We start from the raw sequence: 15,154 nt of genomic DNA, 5'->3' as shown, positions 1-15,154 counted from the left end.
TGGTTTTAACACTTGAACTTAAAACCTTTTTTCTTGAAGTATTAAGCATATCCTAGATCTACCAAATTATAAGTAAAGTCCGTTTTGTCAAAGGATTAGTCAATTACATAAAATAGTGACATATATTCCTAACATTGAATCACATATGTTCTAACACCCTCACCTTGGACAACGGACTTCAGTTTAATAGTAAGGCTTTTAGAAGGTACTGTGGTGAATTGGGTATCACGAATAAGTATTCCACTTCAACTTAGCCTTAGGGGAATGGACAAGCCGAGGCTGTTAATAGGGTTATAGTGAATGGACTTAAGAAAAGGTTGGATGATGCAAAGGGCAAATGGGTGGACGAGCTTTCACATGTTCTCTGGACATATCAAACTACCCTTCATAGGTCGACGGGGGAGACCCCCTTTTCAATGACCTATGGGGCCAAGGCTGTGATTCCTCTGGAGATTGGATTCCCAACACTGAGGACTAGCTTATTCGCCCCAAACAGCAACGACAAACTATTAGAAAAAAGCCTGGACCTAGTTGAGGAACGGAGAGAAAATGACATGGTTCAATTGGTGTACTATCAACAGAAGCTCAAACAGGGGTATGATTTAAGTCTGAAGTTAAGACCATTGGCCCCTAGGGACTTAGTATTGAGAAAGGTTGTGGGTACTGCAAAAAAACCAGCATGGGGGAAGTTAGTGCTTAATTGGGAAGGGCCATGCCGTATCATCTCGGTAGCAGGCATAGGTGTATACTTTCTAGAAGATCTAGACAAAAAAGTTGTACCGTGACCTTGGAATATAAATAATCTGCAAAGGTACTATTATTAATGAAAGGCAGTTTTGCCATGTTTTGATTTATGACATTATGTGTTGCGTTTATTACCTGTATGAATATTAAACAAAACTTTGGTCATGTCTGGTTCCTCGAACCACATACTTTAGATAAATTAATATTCCCGATTACCTATATGGATATTAAACAGAACCTTGGTCATGTCTAATTCCTCAGACCACATACCTTGGGTAAATTAATACTCCCCATTATTTCTCTAAGTATTAAACGGAACCTTGGTTATAATTGGCTTCTCAGACCACATGCCTTGGATAAATTAATACTCCCCATTATTTCTCTAAGTATTAAACATAACATTGGTTATGTCTGGCTCCTCGGACCACATGCTTTGGGTAAGTTAATACTTCCCATTATTTCTCTAAGTATTAAACATAATATTGGTCATGCTTGGCTCCTCGAACCACATGCCTTGGGTAAATTAATACTTCCCATTATTTCTCTAAGTATTAAACAGAACCTTGGTCATGCTTGGCTCCTCGGACCATATGCCTTAGGTAAATAAATACTTCCCATTATTTCTCTAAGTATTAAACAGAACCTTGATCATGCCTGACTCCTCGGACCACATGCCTTGGGTAAATTAATACTTCCCATTATTTCTCTAAGTATTAAACAGAATATTGGTCATGTCTGGCTCCTTGGATCACATGCCTTAGGTAAATTAATACTTCCCATTATTTCTCTAAGTATTAAACAGAATCTTGATCATGTCTGGTTCCTCGGACTACATACCTTGGATAAATTAATAATTCCCGTTATTTCTCTAATTATTAAACAGAACATTGGTCATGCCTGGCTCCTCGAACCACATGCCTTGAGTAAACTAATACTTCCCATTATTTTTCTAAGTGTTAAGCAAAACTTTGGTAATGTTGGGTCCTGAGGACCACATGTTTTGGGTAAATTAACACTTGTAATTATACAAGCCTATTGTGGAATGGGCTGCTAGGTGAAATTCAAAGTATGGTGGCCTTCTGGGATTATGCACCCTAGATAGACATGAACTTCACTATCATTTGAGGTTAAGGAGAAAATCTAGAAGTGTACTTCATCCTTTGGGCTATTTACCTGAGGCACACAAAGTTTTTTTTTTTTTTAAGGTTGAGTTACTAGGTGCCAAGTGCCACGGACAAGGTAATGTTATTTAACTACACTGCTAACTACATGAAAGGCAACAGTTGGACTATTAGTTGCATTAGTAACTGTTAACTTTAGGGGTTAGAATATATCCTAATCAAGGTGATATCCACTTTTCTCTTTGTTTGCATGGGAGTAATTTATTTGAACTATCAACAATTCATTACTATTAGCTTTTGTTAAAGTATGGGTATTCACACTTAGAAGCATTATCAATCTAAAGTCTCAGTAGGGGACAAAACAATAACTACAGCGAACCAGAGGCAAATATTGCAAGAAAAACAAAGTCCCACAAAAGCAAAAGTCTATGTCTTTTCACTGATTAAGAAAGGAGATACATCTTAAACGTGGCAAACTGCCATAACGAAGGAAAATTTCATAATAATAATAATAATAATAATAATAATAATAATAATAACTAGTCGCTAACCCGTGCGATGCACGAGATTCTTTAAAAAGAAAAAAACAATATTGCAATTATCATTTGCTGGACTAAATCAAAATGTCTCAAGACTCACTAATCAAATAATACAACTAAATGGAGAAGACCCAAGCATAACATAAAATCTTCACTAATTCAAATATTAAACATTGTCAAACCTGGTACACAATATGCTTGTGCCCAATAAAAGAAATCATGTATATCAACTCCATAAAAATACATACATGCCGAAAAGAATAATACCACTACCATAGGTCCATTGGCAATGAAGATATTTTCACAGTTGCATATATTCTGTGAATAAACAAATAAACAAATTACAATAATGATCGCAATCTCATTTTCATAATAAATAAATAGAATATAGTTACTAATGTCAAATTCTTTTGCTTTGACTCAAAAAGAGTAGAGAAAGAACAAAATACAACAAATCTGCATTATATAGAAGAGTACATCATATATTTATTTAACATAAAACTTTGAGTTCTATAAATTGTTATTTAGTATAGAGAAAGCAAATATTTGATCTCACGTGACATGGAGAGAGAAAGAGAGTAAGGAAGCTTTTACAAATTTGAATCAAAAGAGGACATCCACGACATCTTGATTTTGCTCCTTCAATCCCAATTCTGCAAAGCTCACAAAAACCAAATAGGAAATCAGTTGTCAGTTGAACTGAAGGTTAAACCAAGAGAAAACAAATCTCTCCATTTACTTTTAATTACTTACCATCATTAGGAGTGGAGACAAAGGAGAAGGTGCACTAAAGGCGAAGCATAGAGACTGGACAGAGAAATGGATGAGAAGCCATGGTTTTCCTTCTTTTTATAGGAAGGGGCTATGGTTTTTGATTTAGGGGTTTCCTGTGTATTAGTGTTATCATGGGAAATTTTAGCACAGCTCCAAAATAAGTTTTAATAAACCATCTCTTTTAACTGATTTTTTTTAACCAAAAAAGGCCAAGAATTGTTGAAATAAACAGAGTATTTACAGGAAGATTTATAAACAGTAAACAGTTGCAGGACATGACTAATCTAATCCTGAACAAAAATTAAAGCATGATGGCATTAAAGTTAGATAAGTTTGACCTGTATAAAGAGAACAAGAATCTTCACATTCCTAACCACGTCTCTTGTGCTAAGATACCATAGATATTGCTTTTTCAAAATCATGAACAGACTTTGCCAATAAAGCCTTCACCATGTTAAACCCTTTTGCTTTGCCTTGAAATGGTTCTTAGAAGTTAAGTATACATTAAACATAAGTTATTCCCAATTAAAAAATTATGCAGAAGTTATTACACTTAAATGGTGGCCAACACAATTCAAAGCATACCACATCAATGATTATGTTTGTTCAACATTAAAACAATGCTAGAATGGAGAGGCATAAAGCATTTGAACCAAAATAGACAGAAGATTGAAAGCAATCACCAACCTTATTAGATCTTAGAATATCTATCAGTCCACCAATGAACTTTTGACCAATGGCCATGTGATAAGGAAAGGACCTTGTAGCCTCCTCTAAGTCAAATGGATTGTCTATGCACGTGGCAGCTGTATCTGCCAAGTACTTCATCAACATGAACAATTATGAAGCAAATATAAATCATTAAAAAAAAATTTTAAAAAATCAATTACATAGATAACAAATACTCACAAAGCCTTGGCAGCTTCTCAAAATTATCAAAGGAAATAGAAACTCAACCACAAAGCCTTGGCTATATTTGTCCATTTTCACCACCCTTTCTTCTACCAAAGTTCCAGACTTGTCTTGTAAATTCACCTACTCAGCTGCCTTGTTTTCGATCAATATGATGGTGGTTAGGATGTTGATATAAGGCTTTGAGCAAAGCACCTTCAGTGAGGAACATAGTGAAGTAAGTCTGCACAAAACTTAAAACAACAATAGCAATAGCAGCAAATAAACCAAGACAAACCATGGGTTTCTAAAATATTTGTAAATATTTTAGAAACCCAGGTCCTTATCTTGCTCCTACAATGCTCTTCAATCTCTTGTCTAACTTTTCTGTAAATTGAGGCACCTTGAATTGAGCCTGTGGATATCTCTTTGAAAAATTTAAAAATCTCTTTGTCACTGCCTACATCATTGAGAAGTATACACTTTAAGCGCAGCTCTCTGACATCGTCAGGATTGGCAATGAGTGCATTTAGGAAATTGATGTAAGATGTAATAACAATCTCTACCTCAAGCGGAAGACTCAATTCAAAGGCTACCAAGTTGTTCCACAATATTGTTGTATCATAATCAAGGATCAAAGGGGGAAGCTTAAGCTATGCATAGAAAAAGCCAGGTATGAATTCAACATCATTAAAAGAAAACAATTTTCTAAAAATCAGCATAGCCCTTTTGCATAAATCAACACATAATGAAACAAATAACAATTAAACTTCCTCAACTCCAGGGTTCACTGTTTCAAACCTAAATTGCTCAATTTGTTCCAGATAATAGAAAATAAATAAAAAATTGTTGTAATTCTGTAAAATTTATCATTGCTCTCCATATGCAGAATCCCACTAAGACCTAGCATCAAACACCTCACAGGCACTATTATAAAGACTCTTTTTATCACTTTGTCAAATAAAGCAAAAACTGAGATAAGTACCATTCAAAATTTGAGAGATAAGTAGGATAATTAATCGATATTTAGTTATAATAAAAAAAGAAGACGAAGCAGAAGAAGAGTTTGAAGAAATTACCCATGACTGGATTAGACTATAACTGAATCAAGCGAAGAATGAACTTTGCCCATGCACAGATATCATCTTTCACCATTGTCATCCAAAAATCTCTACTTAAATCTCAAATCATGAACCTAGAATCACAGAAATCACAAGTCCTCTTCTTCGGCTTGCCCTTGCTCTTGCTAAAATTTGATATATTGAAAGGAAGCAAATTTGAGGGAGAACCTATATTAGGGTTTCAAAAACCAATTTCTAAATCAAAACAAAATCTGAACCAATTTCTTAAATCAAAACCAAACAAAATAGCCGAACCTAAATCCTATTAAACACCCAAAATTAATATAAAAGATTTTACCTATAGCCGTTCCAGCAGTCTGATGTTAGGTTGGTTGTGAGGCGAAGCTTTTGTGGCTTAGTTGAATTCACTTACCGTCGCAGGGGAAGAGAGCAGAGTTTGTTGGGCTGAGTTTGCATTTGAAGGAGAGACAAAGACTGAGAAACAAGTTTTTGTATCGGGTTTTGTTTAGGGGTTGAAGAGAGTAAATTTTACCGGGTTTGTTTTGAGGGAGAATAGTTATTGGTGGGATAGAAATAATTACGGTATTTAGGGTTTTTATTTTTTTTAAATAATGCTGATGTGGAAAAATGTGGGAGCTTCAAAAGTTTCGGTTTTATATATATATATATAGATAAGAAGAAGAAGAAGAAGAAGTAAAGGAAAAAGATCCTAAACTATGCCTTGGCTGGAGGAGGGTCATCTTTGCTGCTCGGTTGGGAGGCAGGTGGGTTAGTGGCCTTGGGATCAGCTTCCTTGGATTGGGGATTAACCTTCTTTGCCTTGGGAGCACATCCTTGGCCTTGGGAGCGGCATCCTTGATCTTGAGAGTAGCCTCTGTACCCTTGGCCTCTGGTAGGGGCTTGACCTCCTTACCCTTGCCCTTGCCCTTATCCTCTAGTTGAGGACCACCCTAGCCAGCCCTATTACCCTTAGCCACCTTAGCCCCCTGGCCTTAGTCACCAGCCTTGCCAGGCCCTTTGGGGACCTCAGCATGAAGGAGAGAGGCTTGGGTGATAGAGGGCTGCTCAAAGGAGCTTGGTGTAGGGGTAGCAGGAGGAGGGAGTGCAGCTGGAACTTCATGGATGTCTACAGGGTAGTAAATGTTCTCAACTTTCCTTCATTCTGAAGTAACAGGGACTCTTGCCAAGTTGAGCACCTCTGCCCACACTTCCTGGCAGTAGTCCCTGCAGACTTCCACTAGCTCCTCTGCTAAGCGGACCTCAGTCTCCTACACACCAAAATCGTAGGATGCCTGCCTCGAAGCCTTTGCCGCTTCCTTGGCCATCTGAGTAGCCTCCTTGTCCTTCCCTAACTCTACCTTCAAGTCCGCGACCTGCTACTTGGCTGTGGCCAACTCTATTTCAGCATAATGGAATTTCTTGCGTTGCTCCTCAGTCTAGTCTTGGGTGTTCTTGAGATCGGCCTCAGTGGTCCTTCTCTCCCTCTCCTTAGCCGTCAGCTTTGCAGTCAACTCCTATTTCTTCTACTATGCTGCACCCAAGGCCTTACTGGTCTCAGCACGAAGGTTAGCCTCAACCTTAGCTTCATTGCGGGCATCTTTCACCCACTCCTCAGCCATGAAAACCTCCTGGATTGTCTGTGCAAAAACAATGAAGAAACACCCTATCAAATAAGTAAAAAAGGGGGGGGAGGGCTATGGTCCTGTTGCCAAGGCCAAGTCAAGAAACTTACCAAGGCTAAGTCCTTCTTCAGGGACATGATAAGGTCTTGCCGTCACACGTTCTTTAAGGCATCCATGTCCTTAGGCAGTAGGAGAGACCGCTTTAGAGCGTCAGCCATGTAGTGGGCATTACCTCTCTAGAACTCCTTGATGGAAGAGTTTCAGGGTATCACTGCGCCATCCAACTCCAGCCAGGGGTTCCAAGTTGGATGGCGCACATCAGCCACATGCTTGGCCTCCTTGCTCTCGATCGAGGAGGCCTTTCCCTGGCCTTTGGTCGTTTTCTGCTGCTTAGGCTCCTTATAAGGGACCAACTCCCCCTCCTTGGCCACCTTCTTCTCCTTCCTTTTCTTCTTCAGATTGAAACGACAAATGGGTTAACTGTAGGAAGAGGAAGGGGGGAAGAGCAAGAGGAGGCTGGGACCCTAAGGTGTCCTAGCCCTATCCGCAAGGAGCTCACACATGCCCTTCTTCCTGTTCAGAGCCATCTTCTCTTCTTCTTCCTTAGAGCTGTTGTCTATGTGCATGACGACGAGACTAAAGGTGCGAACACCAGAAAATCTATCAGGCTCGTCTTCTGAGTCTGAGACTTGAATCACGGGCTCTCCCTGTTCCTCTCCCTCTTCCTCAAGATGGAATTGGTCTATCTCCACCTTGAGTGATAGGCGCGAAGAGGCTGTCTCTTCTCTTAGAACTCTCGCTTCATGGGGAAAGCGATGTGCAGACAGTTCAACTAGCATGATGTCTTCTTGGACTAGAAATCCAGGCACTAAGACGTCTATCTGAGCAAGCCGAGGATCACCGACTCTGATTATGTGGCCCACGTCCTAAAACTTGTCGGATAGGGGCTGGAAGTCAAGGATGAGATGGACGGCTCTTAGCTGTCTGTCCTCGCTCACGAACACCTCAGACCTGAACACCTCAGACCTAAGCACCCTTGTTGAGATCATGGATGTTGACGAAGTTAAGATTTGGTGCTACATGCCTTTTATCTGTGGAAACAGCCGAGAACAAAAATCACAGTTAGAAAGGTGAACCCTCAATCAAAAGAAAACAAAGTGTTAGAGGAATAAGAAAAAGGAGGGGGGGGGGACGAGCCGCTAAACTAAGTCCCGTGTCAAAGGACCTAAACCTAGGACACCCCACCTAGTTCTCCATCCTGGGTTGGGCAATGAAGACCGTCATGCCATTCATCAGAGGCGATTAGGTAGTCATCCTTCATGCCCTTGTTGGACTTGGAAAGACATGAGGCGAGTCTAAAAACTTAAGACCTAGACTTAAGGTAGTAGCCCGAGTTTGCCAGTAGATGGCACTCGTACATCCAAATGTCATTGTGCTAGGTGAGGTTCAACCCTATTGCTCATTGAGAGCGTCTACACTACCCAGAACTCTAAATAGATTGGGCGCGCACTGGTGAGGGTAGATCCTATGGGCTGTCAAGTAGTCCCTTGTCACCCTCCCTATGGGAAGCCTTATTCCCCCTTCTATGAAGGTGATCACGAGAATGACAACCTCCTCTTCCTTCCTGTGGGTGAGCCACTCCCTTGGAGAGCCGTATCGCAAGGAAACGCCCTAGGGAATATGGTACAAGGCCCTAAAACCCTCCATACTAGCGGGAGAATCTACTAGGTGGGCGAACCTACCCATCATAATAGACTAAAGAGAAGTAAAGGGAGTATTTGTGACGAAGAAGTAAGAGGTAGAAGGTCAAAAAGACTAGCTAAGGAGAAAATAGCCTAAGAACAAAAAAAAAAACTTATGAAAATAAGAATAAGGGTCACTTTAGAAGCTTCTCGAAAGTCTAAAGATTTGGGAAGTCTTGAAAGTTTGGAGATTTAGGAAGTCTTGAGAGTTCGAAGATTGGGAAAGTGAGAAAAATAAATCCCCCAAGCACCTTATATAGGAGGTGGAATTGGGTGGGAGTTATCTCGGCCAAAATTTGAAGAAAATGCCAGTTGTAGGATCTCCATCTCACCATAGGACATGGGGAACAAAGCGCCACCTGAAGCATTTAATGAAGATGTTGCAGACTCCGAAGCACCAGAACAGTTACGGGGCATGCGAAGTGACATTCTCACGTGTGGAATTCAATGAAGCGTGTGGAATTAATTATCCAGGGTCAGAACCCCACTTTTCTCCTCGAATGAGAGAGAAAAAACCGGAGTTTTGAGGGGCAATTGTGGGGTACAAAAATTTGATAAAGTGGTATTGCCATGTGTCATACCTAAGGTCGAGGAGACTAATGCCATTCCGAGAAGATCACACCCTCGGACGGTAAGGCCATGTCAATGGCACGTCGCCAGAGGAGGTCTTACTGTTGAGAAAAAGTTTCGGAGAGGGAGTTAGCCTTGACATGACTGAAGGGATGGTGGTTGCCCTCATATTTAATGCATCCCACGAAACCTCTTGACTGCATTTATGTGGAGAAGACCCCTGAACAGTGTTGCCTTAACTATCGCAACTCACAAAATGTTTGGGAAGGTGTATGATAGGACAAGCACTCAAATGGTGGCCTAGATGATCAACAAATGATGGGCCCAGATCATCCAAAAGGGGGCTATATAATGTGAGAGACCCTTCAGGGAGAAGGGATCGAAAAATCTGTAGAGAAAACACTATAGCAACAATAACTGAAATTGTATCCTAGTTTAAAAGAAATATACCTAAGGACCATTCTCCTCGAATTTTGCTGAGGAAGGTTTTCTTCACATAGAGCATGTTTTCTTCACTTTCTTACTATCTTTGATTCACTGTGCGTGTTGTTTAACCCATTGAAACCTAGCTTTTAAGCCCACTCTCTACAAATTCATTGTATTGGGCTCTTTAGGCCTTAATTAATTCATCTTTTGGGCTCTAGAATCAAAGCCCGCCCTTACACTAGTGATTGTTCAAGTATTTGATTGGTTACGTAGACACTTAGTGTATTATTTATGTATGGATGAGTGTGGATTTGTGGGTCAATAATTAATATAGTGTCAGTAGGTTGAGTTTTGTCATTTAGGTTAAAATATTTTTATAAAAACAACGATAAATAGATAATGACAACTGCATGAAAATAAAAATATTATTTAAACTTAACAAAATAAAATGGTAACACCTACCTACACTGGCAATAGATAATGTCAACTGCGATTTCAAAATTGGAAGACTCTTAGAATGAAATTGTAAAAGTTCATATATGCAAGTTTTTTTTTTTTTTTTTGGGTCAATAAATCGATATACTAAAATTCACCTTTTATTAAATTTAAGTCTTTTAATGACCCCTAAAAGAATTCCTAAATCCATGCACTGAAAGTACAATTACGTTGCAATGCCTCCTTTCGCATTATTATGGGTTCCATTAATTGAATTCATGGTGATTCAACCAAAAAATAATAATAATAAATTTATGGTAGGATTTAACATTCGTATGAAACGAGGGAATACCACGTAACTAAGATTTAGGAGTATCCAAAAGTGTTCTCTACATTGTATATACTTTAGTTTTGATAGGCCAAGAATGTATTGACCCCTTGTGATGAATTAACCAATTAATTAGTCAAGTTAATTAATTAATTCAATTAGTATTCAATAAGCGTGGTAGAACAAACAAATCACCAAATAACTAAATGTAGCGGAAAATAAATTGACACAGTGATTTGTTTACGAATGGGGAAAACTTCCAAGACAAAAACACATTAGGTGATTTTAAGGTCGTCACTCCCGATAATTCATTATTATTACAACAATCGGTTACAAGTAAAATAATCTCAATACCTTATACCAATCTACATTTGAACCCTTACTCCAATACCCAATTGGACTTATTCTGTAGTGACAATCTCTCCTTTCAATACACGATTCCCAGTATGTGACTAACCAATCGATGTGCGGATCTCAGTATGCGGCTTACTCACCAACTTGAGAAGGATGTTGGTTGCAAAGTTCTTCAGGTCATCACACGATGAAAATCATGAAATTCCTTGGTTACAAAACCCTACAGTGTACAAACACATCAGCTTCTTGAATAGAATAAGATGAACTAGGGCATATGTCTCCGGTTCATAATATGCTTGTGAAAAACTTTTGCATTGAGTTGCATCCGCTATGACGGCCCTTAAAACAATCCTTATATATGTTTAGGGTTGTGAGAAAAGAAAACTCAAACGTCTATACATGGATTGGAGTGAAATCATATCTGAAAAACTGATTTTCTCAAATTTTGATAGATAGCCTATCTGTCGAGAAGCTGTTGAGTATCGAGCTGAAACAGCTTTTTAAACCTCGATAGATACTAGCTGTCGAGCTAGCTATCGAGTTTTAAAATCTAGCACTTCTTCACTTAAATCTTGGACAGATTTGCATAACTTTAACACTTGAACTTAAAACCTTGTTCCTTAAAGTATTAAACACATCCTAGATTTACCCAATTACAAGTAAAGTGCGTTTTGTCAAAGGATTAGCCAATTCTATATTGACATATGTTCCTAACATGATTCACATATGTCTTAACAATCTCCCCCTTTGGCAATCCGTGACAAAACCACAACAAACAAATGAACATATGAGAGAAGTCATAAATCACTAACTCATACTCACTTGTTGAATACAATAAAATCTATCCTAACACAAACTCTTGAAAAACTTTTCAAGAAGAAAGTTTATGGTAAAAAGACTTTGACAACCTATATTTTTGAAACACTTTAAACAAAACTCATCACGGCATCTTAGTGTGAAACAGAAATAAAAGATTGCATACAATATAATAAAAAGCATGTGTATAAAGAGAAAAAAGAAACAACACATGAAGAGATAGGTGAAAGAACTGTAATAACAACCTCATCATATATATATATATATATATATATAACATCATAAGTACAAGGTTTGCTATCACAAAGTAAGAACAATGTATCTCTAAAAGAAGAAAAAAAAAAAAACATAAGTCCTCATTACATCCCTCAAAAAGAAAAAAACACTCCCCCTAATAAAAATCTCCTATGCTAACTCTCCCCTTATATACATGACTACTCTCATCCCAAAAACTACTTCCCCTTTTTGTCATGAATGACAAAGGGTAAGTAAATCAAGCAGACATCTCATCGTCGTTGGAAAAGCTAGCATCCTCCTTCTCCTCATCATTATCATCATCGGAGTCACCATCGTCGTCCTCGTCCTCAGATGCGTCCGGAGAAAGAGAGGGAGATTCTACGAAGCCACCAAGGCGAGCCTGCCATGTAGCAATACGGTCGACACGGGTGTTCACCTGATACAACTTAGTAGTGAGTGTATCAAGACGAGCATCCATGCGCTACAGCTGCGCCATGACCGCATCAAGGGTCACACGACCCACTGATGAAGAAGGTGCGGATGTGGAAGGAGAGGAAGAAGCCGGAGGAGCTACTGTCTCTGTCTATGGCCGCTTCGGTCGAAGCTGGGCCTCGTTCCGTCTGACGGTAGCAGCGTCTATGGCACACATGACAGAAAAGTGTGTAGACTCGGGATAGATAGAAAAATGGCGAAGAAGCCTCGTGATAGCGGAAGGAAAAATGAGCTTATCATGAGTCGTCGTATCCTTATAGACATCTATAAGGGAGAGTATGAAGTGAGAGGTAAAGTCAATAGAAAATCCCTCAAGAAGGGATAGCAAAAATCGAGCACGAGGCTCTGTGATGGAGTTATAGTGAGACAATAAATGGAGAACAAATGTCATCACCATGTTAAGGAATCTCAAACCTTTTGCAAAGCCCGAGCAAGGGGTGTTTTAACAGTCACCCCAAGATGAAGGTGTCTCATAAAAGAGAGATGAGATTTTGTCTTTAGACACAGTCTTAAGACGATCATAGCTAGGGTAGTTAGGATGCGCTACCCTAGGAACATGTAGCACATCGAATACAATATTCGGAGTGACTACGATGCGCGTACCTCGAACACGAAAGATAAAATGAGGTACAGAATAGTCGAATCCGTGCATGTTGGAGTAGAACTCTTGTATGATCACGGAAGGACAAGTGACTGGGATGCCACACAGTGACTCCCAACCTCGATTGTGGATGACAGTGGGTAGGTCAGTGTTGGAAAAGTTCGACAGAACGACTTGGTGTTCCGAATGAACACCTCGTCGGAAGAAGTTCTGCGAGAAGTCCTACTTGGCCTTCTCATCACGGAACCTGACGTATGATGGAGTAAGATCAGAAGAGGATGCCTCGAAACGAAGAGGGTTCCGGGATGAAGCAGATTTTTGTTTAGGTGCCATAGAGCAACTAACGAAAGAAAGAGAGAAAGGAAGAGAAAGAGAGACACGCATAAAAGCACCAAACAAATCAATATATAAGAATATAAAGAATTGAAGGTACGTATGCATGAAAATGTATGAGCATGTAATATGCAACATTAAAAGTATCATAGGCTCAGCCCAATACAATCCTAACAGCACACATCAGTTCAACATATATAGCACACATCTATAATGCATGAAAATATAGTTAAAATGCAAATGTAATGTAATGCATGATGATTTAAAATCATTTAGACAAAAACCCGTCCTAAAAATTGCACAAAAACTCCAAAATTTTGAAAAACCCCAAAGTTTATCAAAAATCCCAAAAGTTAGGTCAAAGGATATGAAATGCATGATTAATGAGTGAGAAAGCATCATACCAAAGAAGAACAATGATCTAGAGGTCGAAGATCACTTGGGGAAGAGGTTTGGAGTGAGAGAGAGGTGTTTGGGAAGATGAAAAGTCTGAAGGGATCGAGAGAGATCAAGGAGAAATGAGAGAAATGCCGCGCGGACCCTATTTATAGAAATTCCAGTTTCTCGATGGATCGAGAGGTGTCGAGAGCTATCGAGAATTAAAAAGCAAGAAATGGCTATTGAGGAGCTATCAAGCAGCTATTGAAAGGTGTCCACAGCAAAAGGGCTCTATGGATTGAGAAGTTATCGAGCATCTATCGAGCATCCAAAAACTTCCTCGATGGATCGAGTAGCTGTCGAGAAGCTATCGAGATTGCGATAAAGAGAAGCTGAAAGGGCTCGATAGATAGCCTAGCTGTCGAGATTGCTTAAAAACAGTTTTTCAAGAAGAGAAAAACACAGATATGAATGCAATCAAGCATGCTACACAACCAAATATCCAAACAACATTTTAAACTCTCAAAACATCTTTCAACAAGAAAAATATCAAGCATTTAGATCCAGAAACACCCACACACACTAAAAAAGTCTAACCAATTTTATATTTCAAAAACAAGTTAAGATAGTTTAGTGAGAATACATTAACATATGTATCTCTTGTGATGGCCAAATCACATTGTACCTGCACATGTATCAAGAGTAGCAAAGAATATTGTGTATTGTGTGTGAAAAAAATTGCAAGATTACATAAATGTCTACATGTTATGACGATTTGAGATATGAGAAAATCACTTTAACTCACACACAATCATAACTGTTTGGTGGGGACTATCACCTTCGGGGTATATCCTATAACTCCCACATCTCTTAGAAAACACGCTTACAATCATGTATAAAGCATTTTGATTCTTTTTGCTTTTATTTTTATTTTCATATTTTTCTTTTAAGCAAACCATGCATGGGCATACAAGAGAGAGAAAAAAAACACCCAATTATGATAAACTTATGACATTGTACTTTTGCTATGTCGAAACATACAGATGTCATTTCATGATTGGCGGGTAACAGTGGTGAGATGGTTATTTATACCTTTTTCTTAGGATTTTCTAGTCCTTCCCGTCAAAAAGAGTGATACGAGTATTAAGTACAGTAGATTACTTAATCTTACTCATCACAAACACGAGCCACAAAGTTCACTTGCTTAGTTGTGCATAAAGATGCTCATCTAAGCTACAAAAGATACAAAATTTAGAAAACTTTGTTTCAATGGCCATCCAAGGTACACAAGTACCAATGTACACAAAACACACTATTTTTGTATTTTTCTAATTTTTTTCAATTTTTTATTTTTATGAAAAACAAAATAAAGCAAAACTGAAAATAAATAAACAAAAACATGATAAACAAAGCAAAGTATAAACTAGACTAACTCAAAACAAGAAAGCAAAACACACAAATAATGCAAACTCAAAAACAAGAAAGGGAAGGGAGAGAAAAAATGACTAAATCGCTTGGAGCCTTTTTCTTTCCACATCTTGGCAGTGAATGAGAAGAATTGAAACCGTTCAAGTTCGAAAGGAACATGAGGGCTTTAAGTAGATCTCCAAGAGAAGCAAAAGAAGATGGAAACTGATTTTGGTTTCCCAATGAGATCATACTATTGCTC

The sequence above is a fragment of the Quercus lobata genome, chromosome 8, assembly GCF_001633185.2.
Source record: "Quercus lobata isolate SW786 chromosome 8, ValleyOak3.0 Primary Assembly, whole genome shotgun sequence".
NCBI classification, from domain to species: Eukaryota; Viridiplantae; Streptophyta; class Magnoliopsida; order Fagales; family Fagaceae; genus Quercus; species Quercus lobata.
The sequence above is the reverse complement of the archived record's forward strand: the minus strand, read 5'-3'. Positions refer to the sequence as shown.